The following is a 10,261-nucleotide window of genomic DNA, read 5'->3' as shown; positions in this document are numbered from 1 at the left end:
TGAATGTTGTTTCTTTCCATTACATTACCTTGAAAACAAATACTTATGCCAGTGTACAAAGTCCACATACCAGAGAGAGCTGATAAGCAAATAAAGCCTGGGAAAGACCGAATCTAATGACCTTTTATGAGGCAATAATATTGCAATAACTCTTCAAAGACCAAGTAGTCCTTCCAGAACAGTTTATATGATATAATATATACCCATTCAAATTAACTTGTGCCACTGGGCAGATGATAGGTGAAAAGTGTGCCTACGTGCAAAAAAACCACACACACACACAATCACGCAACCCCTCCCCACAAAAAACCTTTGGAAAATTCCCAGGGCACAGTAATGTAGTAAAGGATATCTGAAAAATAATGCAGGAAAGAAGTGGATTTCCCAAACAGACTTAGCCATGGAATCATTTTCTTAAATACTTTAGCCTTGTACCATCGCTCTGAACTTACGTATCTAGATTTCTAAACACATTTTGGGAAATGCTAATATATAGAGCGTCTTTTGTCCTGAATAATGTTTTACTGATTTCAACGTGCTTTTGAAGGACAGAACAAAAAAGGATTTGCCTCCTCTAGGAACTGGAAAACTAACAGTCTTTCCTAACCCTCATCAATGCAATCTCTGTTAATATTGAACTTCTAGTCATAGGACAGAGAGGCTGGGCTAATGTATGGCTGCCCCAAAACACACTAAACAAATACTTCAAATGAGACAAGACTGAGTAGGCAATGACTAATTTACAGGTACCGATTTCTAAAAAGTGACAAATATTTCAGTTAAGAAAATAAATTGGGGAGAGTTTTTCTATTTTCAGAAGAGAATTCATTATATAGGAACACTTTTAGCAAGAGTTTCTGGTATATTTTAGCTAGACTTTGATACTTAAATCTGCAGCTCCTTATAGCATTCATTACTCCCCATCCTGCCCTCCAAAGCAAGGTACAATTTTTAAATGAACTAACATTTAAAATATTAGACATAGTGAAAAAAGTAAAAGAAAATAAATTGTAAGAGATTAGTTCATTTTGGGGATGGTAGGATGTTTGTGTTTTTCCTACTTCATCTTTGAAATATTCTATTTACTACTTTTATAATGAAAGAACTGATTTAAAGAATGGAACCTCAGATTTTAGAAGCACCAGTTTACCCAATTGCTATACTTTCTTACATAGTCATTAAAATTTCCAGAGCTTATACTAAAATAACAGCTGATTAACAGTCAGTTAATTAAAACATTTTTTCCTGATTCCGGACAGATTCTTTAACACAAAAGCACAGTATTCGTCTCATGAAACTCTGAAGGGTGAACAGTGAGGGGTTTCAGGAAAAAATGTGAAGCTCGTGTTTCCTTTAACAATTGAAATAGAACTCCTGTTATTTGCTTTCTAGTCTAACTATCCATCTTCTGGGAGTAGTCTGTACATACTGTTACGAGTCTACCTACCATTAGTGGATGCCTTCAGAGGACTCCCAATGTGGTGCTTCCACCTGGTGGTTAAAGAAGTGCTTAACTACAGAGATTTGGTCTTCTCAACATGCCTCTTAAAAAAAAAACAAAATAAATGATTGTGAGAAAAGGTGAAAGAAGTATTTTTTATACAGAGGGATGTTCTGTTTTTTTTTTAAGAAAAGCTTTCCCAATTCTGTTATAGTTTTGAAACCGTATCGACTTTTAAAGACCACTGTTTCCTTAGAATGTTTCTCGTTTGCCATTTAAGTAATTTATTGCATGGACAATATTTTTTCAGGATGATCCTTACAACTGTCTTTTCCTCTTGTAAGTTAGAACTGCACAGCTGATTTCCTTGCCAATCAGCATCCTTTACTGTATGCCTACTGTGCACACAATGCATAGTATGAGGCACCTGGGGGAAGAAGGCAACACAAAAGGATGTTACAATCTGCTGTGAAGATACAAAGCAGCATGGCAGTGAATATAAGTGTGAACAGAGCATCAGAGTTGAGAATACAGGAAAGAAAAAAAAAAAAAGGAGGGGGTAGTGAATTCAAGTCTAGCTAAGCTGGGTTTTGGAAGTGGTTATGGTCATGAATGGATGGGAGAAGGGTATTATTAAACAACTGCCATTTAATAGAAATCCTTCCCATCCACCAGACTCCATCCCAGGCTCTATTCATTTATTGTCTCTAATTCTAAGGTGACTAAGAAAGGAAGTACCAGATCTGCTATTTGAATTTAGCGTGTCCTACTCTACTAGGATAAAAATAAAAAGAAGTCATGGGAGAATCAGGAGACAAATGACTTTTGTTGCAGCAAAAAGGATGAGAGCAGAGAGTGGTGAAAAGAAAGCCTATATTTGATAGAGAGCTCTAAAAGTCTAAAGTGATCGGGCAGAACATGTGAGATAATGTCTAAAAGCAATAAAATTACTGAAGCTTTTTTCCAATATTTAAATCAGGGAAGTGACATGAAGATACCTATAAGCTATCTATAAATGTACCCCACCCCCAAATAAAGGTAATGAAGTCAATTTAGGCAGATGTTACTGTGATCTTGGAGGAAGGCCTTGGAAGGTGTAGCCTGGAAAAGTGTGAACCAAAAATAAACACATAAAAATACTAAAATTTAACTGCAAAACAAATGAAATTAACCTAACATGACAGTAACCTAAATAAATAGATAAATAAAAGTTGAAAAAGTTGAAATTTAAAAATTGTAATGTAAAAGGTATTTTGATAAGTTGACTAAGTTGTTGGCTGAACATATAGTTGTATTCTCAAAGCAGAGCCATGGGACTGAAACAAGGATGAGTGGAAAATGTCTATAATTTTTCAAAAATAGGAATCTTTAAAGGAGAGCTTTAAAAGAAAGTAATAAGCATTCAAGTATGTTTTAGGATCACCACTCTTCTAAAAACAATTATGATTCTCTTATCCAAAATATTATTCTAACACTTTAATATATAATTTGAAATGCGCTAAACCTACTAATAACTTACTGAACACATGGGGAGTCTCCCATCTGCTTGTCACTTCATGCTGCCCCCATTCCACTTTCTGTTGCTTTTTTGCTAGTTCCTGTTAACAGTTTATTTTACAATTTGTTATTGTATTCAACACTTCTGAGCACCTTCTAAATGTGCTGGTGATTTCAGGTATTTATCTTTTTTAAGCAGTATTTGTAAATATCAAAAACACACAGACACAAAAACCCCCAAACAATTCCCTATCGTATATAATTGAAAGCTGGCTGTATGAGAGATAATATGGCCACAGACTTTTAAACAACTGGTACTTTTTTCAGCTGAAGAAATAATTTTCTTTGTAAATACTAAATCAAAATCCAATTTAGAATCCAAACAACCAGAAAACGCAACTATAAACTTTTCACAATACAGTGCATGACAACTTGTAGTTACTGTCATGAGCCTATAGACCTATACACTAATCAGTACCTTTAAAACATTAATTAAAAATAAAAACCTAAACTAAATGATGCTGTGACTCATTCAAAAAATTCTTACTGAGCACCTATATATGTATTGCAATCAAGAAGAGGTTCTTGGCCTCATGGAATTTAGTTTCATAGATGACACAGAAGTTACAGGCAATTAAAATAGGGCTTTTCATGCTGACAAGTGGCAGGGTGGCTAACCCTGGTCCCTTCCATGCCCCAGTTACGTCCCTTCCAGACCGTTCAGAACCATCACTTGTTGAGAAACCACTTAAGCCAGCCTGATGTATGGTAATACAAGTGAACAGAATAGGGAGACAACAGCATTTTTGTGGCTCTACTAAATTGTAACATCATTCTCTCAAGTAAGTCTTAAGCCTTGAAGTCTCCCAACTGCATCAAGCTGCTCATATATGTGAACTTCTAAAGTGGGCAGGCATGGCCATTCCAAAAAAAGCAGCATACTCAGACTAGTGCCTTTGATTGCCCAAATAAATGATATTCAAATATAATTTTTGTTTTAACAAAACTCATTCCAGTAGGGGAGAGGTGTAGCCAAGACGGCAGAGCTCACCTTCTTCCACAGGCACACCAAAATTACAACCATTTACAGGGAAACTATGGATGAGAAAAATGAAGACTAACAGGAAAGATCTACAACTAAATATATAAAGAAGGAACACAACAAGACGGGTAGGAGGTACGGAGTCTCGGTATAGTCAAAACCCATACCCCCGGGTGCATGACCCACAAATCAGGGGACAATTATGATTGCAGAAGTGAGTGGTCGGAGCCTGGGGAGTCCTGTACCAGGTGGATGAACCCCTAGAATGTTGGGCTTTGAAGGCCAACAGGGCTTACTTTTGGGAGAGCCAGAGGGCTGTGGGAAATAGAGACTCCACTCCTAAAAGGCACACACAAACTCTCACACACTCCAAGACCCAGGGCAGAAGCAGTAATTTGAAAGGAGTTTGAGTCAGACTCACCATCTGATCTTGGAATCTCCTGCAGAGGCAGAAGGCAACTGTAGCTCACTCTGGAGACAGACACTGCCGGCAACCATCTTTGGGAGCTTGTTCTACCACGTGGACACTGGTGCTGGCAAGTGCCATTTTGGAGTCCTCTCTAGCTTTGGGATCCAGCCCCACCCACCAGGCTGTTGGCACCAGTACTAGGATGTCTCAGGCCAAGCAACTAGCTAGGTAGAGACAGCCCCACCCACCAGCAGGCCTGCTGCCTTAAGAGCCCAGTCAACCTAGGACCCGGCTCTGTCTACCAGATGGCTCAGACCCTGCTCCTGCCCACCAGTGAGCTGGCACTAGCCCTGGGACCACCTTGCCCACCGCTGGGTAGACAGACACCAGCCCCAGGACCCAAAGGGCACCAGCCCTACTGCCAATAGGCCAAAACACCAACTCTGGGACTCTCAGGACCCTGCAGCTAAAGACCTCAGGACCTGGATCTGCCTACCGATGAAACAGCACTAGCCCCAAGACACCCTGGACCTTGGCTCCACTCACTAGCAGGTGGACATCAGCCTGAGGACCACTGCAGTCCTGCACCTGCCATATCAGGACCCACCACTCCCACCAGCATGCATGCACCAGCTGTAGGACCCCTTGGCTCCTGGCCCTACCCACCAGCAGGCCAACACCAGCTCTGAGACATTTTGGATTCCCTCAGATAGCCAGTCCAGGATCTGGCACCATCTACCAGCAGGACAACACCAGCTCTAAGACCCTCAAAGCCCTGCAGCCAGAGACCTGGGAACCCAGTTCTGCCTACCACTGAGTTGGCATTAGCTCTAGCACTGTCTACCTGGAGGCAAACACCAGCCCCAGGAAACCCCAGGCCCTGATCCCACCCACCAGCAGGCAGACACCAGCTCCGGACACCTTGGACCCCTTAGTCAGCTGCCCCAGGATCCAGCGCCATTCACCAGTGGGCCATCACCAGCTTTGAGACACATCAGATCCAGCAGTCAGCTGTGTCAGGAATTGGCCCTGCCCACCAGCAGGCCAACACTAGATCTAGGACACAGACACCCCACCCCCACCCCCACCCCCTGCAACTACCCACTCCAGAACCCAGCTCTGCACACCAAGGGACTACTAGGAGCCAGCAGCCTTGTGATCCAGCCCCACCTACCAGCAGATGGCAGTCTCCACACAAGGAAGGGCCTGGAAACCAACCAGACTGGGGCCAGCCATGCCCACCAGACAGCTCACAGTAGTCTGCCCACACAACAGAAGGACCCAAGCAGCCCAAACAGGGTGGCCCACTAGAGCATATAATATAGCCCTAGTCACCAAGTAATGATCATAAAGATGATCAAAGAACTTTAGATGAAATTCTGTGGATGAATAGAGCGAAAAGTTGAACAGTTACAAAGAGTTAGAAAATATAAAGAAGTGCCAAATAGACATAAATATAACACCTGAAAAATTCAGGGGGGAGGGTATGGCTCAAGTGGTAGAGAGCATGCTTACCTCTCTACAAGCTAAAACAAGGTCCTGGGTTCAATCCCCAGTACCTCCTCCAAAAATAAATAGAATAAGCAAACATAACTACCTCCCTCCCCCCAAAAATAAATTAAGTTTAAAAAAAAAAGAAAAATACACTAGAAGGAATCAATAGTAGATTAGATGACACGCAGGAATGGATCCACAAGCCAGAAGACAGAGTATTGGTAATCACTGGAGCTGAACAGAAAAAATGAGCAAACAAACAAAAAGAAATTAGGACAACCCCAATGTTCACAGCAGCATTATTTACAATAGCTAAGATATAGGAGCAACCTAAGTGTCCATCAACAGAAAAATGGATAAAGATGTGGTGTGTGTATGTATTTATAAAATATATATATATTTATAATGGAATACTACTCAGCCATAAAAAAGAATCAAAATTTCATCATTTGTAACAATATGGATGGACTTAAAAGGTGTTATGTTTAGTTAAATAAGTTAGAGAAAGCCAGATAAGGTAATAATATCACTTACATGTGGAATCTAAAAAAATAAACTAGTGAATATAACAAAAAAGAAACAGACTCACATACAGAAAATGAACTAATGGTTACCAGTGGGGAGAAGGAAGGGAGGAGGGGCAAGATAGGGGTATACCCGGAGATTAAGAGGTACAAACTACTATGTATAAAGCAAATAAGCTACAAGGATATATTGAACAGCATAGGGAATACAGCCAATAATTTGCAACTATAAATGGAGTGTAACTGTAAATTGTGAATCACTATGTTGTACACCTGAAACATGTAATATTGTACATCAAGTACACCTCAATTTTATAAAACGAATTTAAGAGTCCCCTGGGACAACATCTAGTATACCAATGTTCACATTATAGGGGTCTCATAAGGATGAGAGAGGGAGGGGCAGGAACATATTTGACAACCCAATAGCTGTAAACTTCTCTAACCTAGGAAAGGAAACAGACATCCAGGTCCAGGAAGCACAGAGAGTCCCAAACAAGATCAACCCCAAGAGGACCATACCAAGACACACTGTAATCAAAATGGCAAAAATTAAAGACAAAGAGAGAATATTAAAGGCAGCAAGGGAAAAGAAAGTACAAAAGAATTCCCAAAAGGTGATAAGCAGACTTTTCAGGAGAAACTCTGCAGGCCAAAAGCGACTGGCACAATATACTTAAAATAATAAAAGGGAGATACCGCCAACAAAAAATACTCTACCTGGCAAGGCTTTCATTCAAATTTGATGGAGAAATCAGAAGTTTTACAGACAAGCAAAAGCTAAGCGTTCAGCACCACCAAACCAGCTTTACAAGAACTGTTAAAGGGACTTCCTAAGTGGGGGAAAAAAAAGACCATAACTAGAAAAGTGAAAATTATAAAAGGAAAAATCTCACTAGTAAAGGCAAATATAGTAAAGGTAGTCAATCAACCATGTATAAAGCTAGTAAGGTTAAAAGACAAAAGCAGTAAAACTTGTCAATATCTGCAATAACTAGTTAGGAGATACACAAAACAAAGAAGATATAAAATATGATGTCCATGAGGCTAGGAGGTAGTAAAAATGCAGGATTGTTAAAATGCATTTGAACTTAAGAGATCAGCAACTTAAAACAATCACAGACAGATAGAAACTTTATAGTAATCTGAAACCAAAAATCTGTAACAGATACACAGAAAAAAGAAAGGAATTCAAACACAACACTAAAGACAGTCTTCAAATCACAAGAAAAGGACCAGAAACAACTATAAAAGCAACCCCAAAACAATGAACAAAACAGCAATAAATACATACCTATCGATAATCACACTAAATGTACGTGTGAGGCCAAACAATATGCTACTAAACAACCAATGGATCACTGAAGAAATCAAAAAAGAAATATCTGGAAACAAATGAAAACAAAAACACAGTAATCCAAAACCTATGGGATGCAGCATAAACAGTTCTAGGAGGGACGTTTACAGTGGTACAAGCCAATCTCAGGAAAGAAAAACCTCAAATAAACAACATAATCTTACAGTTAAAGGAACCAGAAAAAGAACACATAAAACCCAAAGTCAGTAGAAGGAAAGAAAACAAAGATTAGAGCAGAAATTAAAAAAAAAAACAAAAAACGAAATAAGCAATAGGAAAGATTAATGAAAGAGCTTGTTCTCTGAAAAGATTAACAAAATTCATAAATCACTCAACAAGAAAAAGAGCCCACATCAGTAAAATCAGAAATGAAAAGAAGTTGTAATAGTTACCACAGAATTACAGAGCACTGTAAGAGATTACTACAATTACACACCAATAAAGTAGACAACTTCGAAGAAATGGACAAATTCCTAGAAATGTACAAACTCCTCAAACTGAACTAGGAAGAAACAGAAAATATGAACAGATCAATTACCAGTAATAAAACTGAATCAGTAATAAAACAACTCCCAAATAAACAGAAGTCCAGGACCAGATGACTTCACAAGTGAATTCTACCACTTAGAGAAGAGTTAACACCTATCCTCAAACTATTCCAAAATACTTCAGAGAAAGGAACACTTTCAAACTCATTCTACAAGGCTTGTATCATCCTGATACCAAACCAGACAAAGAAACTTACAGGCCAGTATCACTGATGAATACAGACGCAAAAATCCTCAACAAAATATTAGTAAACTGAATTCAACAATTCATTAAAATGATCATACACCAGGATCAACTGGGATTTATCCCAGGGATGAAAGGATAGATCAATATACACCAATCAATCAGTGTGACACACATTAACCAAGTGAAGAATAAAAATCATATGATCATCTCAATAGGTGTAGAAAAACTTTTGACAAAATTCAACATTTATGATTAAATAAAAGAACTCTTAACAAAGTGGGTACAGAATGAACATACTTCAAAATAACAAAGGACATCTATGACAAGCTAACATACTCAATGGTGAAAAGGCGAAAGCATTTCCTCTAAGATCAGGAACAAGACAATGATTTCCATTCTTGCCACTTTTATTCAATATAGTATTGGAAGTCCTAGCTACAGCCATCAGGTTAAGAAAAAGAAATAAAAGGAACCCAAATTGCAAAGGAAGACATATAACTCACTGTTTGCAGATGACATGACACCACTCATAGAAAATCCTCATGATGCCACCAAAAAACTACTAGAGCTCATCAATGAATTCAGCAAAGTTGCAGGAGACAAAACTAATATACAGAAACCTGTTGCATTTCTATACATGAACAATAAACTATCAGCAAAATTAAGAAAACAATCTCATTTATAACTGCATCAAAATGAATAAAACACCTAAGAATAAATATAACTAAGGAGGTAAAACACCTGTACTCAAGAAACTAAAACACTGATGAAAGAAACTGACGATGACACAGACAGATGGAAATATATACTGTTTATGGATTGTTAGAATGAATACTGTTAAGATAACGACACTACCCATCTACACATCAAAGCAATCTTTAATCAAAATACCAGTGGCATTTTTCACAGAACTACTAGATCTAATTGTAAAATTTGTATGGAAACATTAAAAAGAAAACTGAATAGCCAAAACAATCTTGAGAAAAAGAACAAAGCTGGAGGTCTCTCGTGCCCTAGGTCAAGCTACACTACAAAGCTACAGTCATCAAAACAGTATGCTACTGGCACAAAAACAGACACAATGGAACACAAGAGCCCAGAAATAAATTCACGAACTTATGGTCAATTAATCTATGGCAAAGGAGGCAAGAACATACAATGGGAAGACGGCATCTTAAATAAGTCGTGTTGGGAAATGGACAACTGCATGCAAAAGAATCAGACTGGACTACTCTCTCACACCATTCACAAAAATAAATTCTAAATAGATTAAAGACTTAAATTTAAGACCTTAAGCCATAAAACTTCTGGAAGAAAACACAAATAGTATGCTCTTTGACATCAGTCTTAGTGATTTTTTTTTGGCTATGTCTCCTCAGGAAAGGGAAACAGAAGCAAAAATAAATGGGACTAAATCAACTAAAAAGCTTTTGCACAGTGAAGGAAACAAATCGAAAAGCCATGGGAGAAAATATTTGCAAATGATGTATTTGATAAGGGAGGGGTTAATACCTAAACTAAACAAAGAAGTCATGCAACTGATTATCAAAAAAACAAACAATCCCATTAAAAAATGGGCAGAGGATCTAAAGACTTCTCTCCAAAGAAGACATATAGATGGCCAACATGCACATGAAAAGATGCTCAGCATCACTAATCATCAGAGAAATGCAAATCAAAACCACAAGGTATCACCTTACACCTGTCAGAATGGCTATTATCAAGAAAACAATTAACAAGTATGAAGATGTGGAGAAAAGAG

Source organism: Camelus bactrianus, chromosome 12 (assembly GCF_048773025.1).
Source record: "Camelus bactrianus isolate YW-2024 breed Bactrian camel chromosome 12, ASM4877302v1, whole genome shotgun sequence".
NCBI classification, from domain to species: domain Eukaryota; kingdom Metazoa; phylum Chordata; class Mammalia; order Artiodactyla; family Camelidae; genus Camelus; species Camelus bactrianus.
This window is presented reverse-complemented; position numbering follows the sequence as displayed.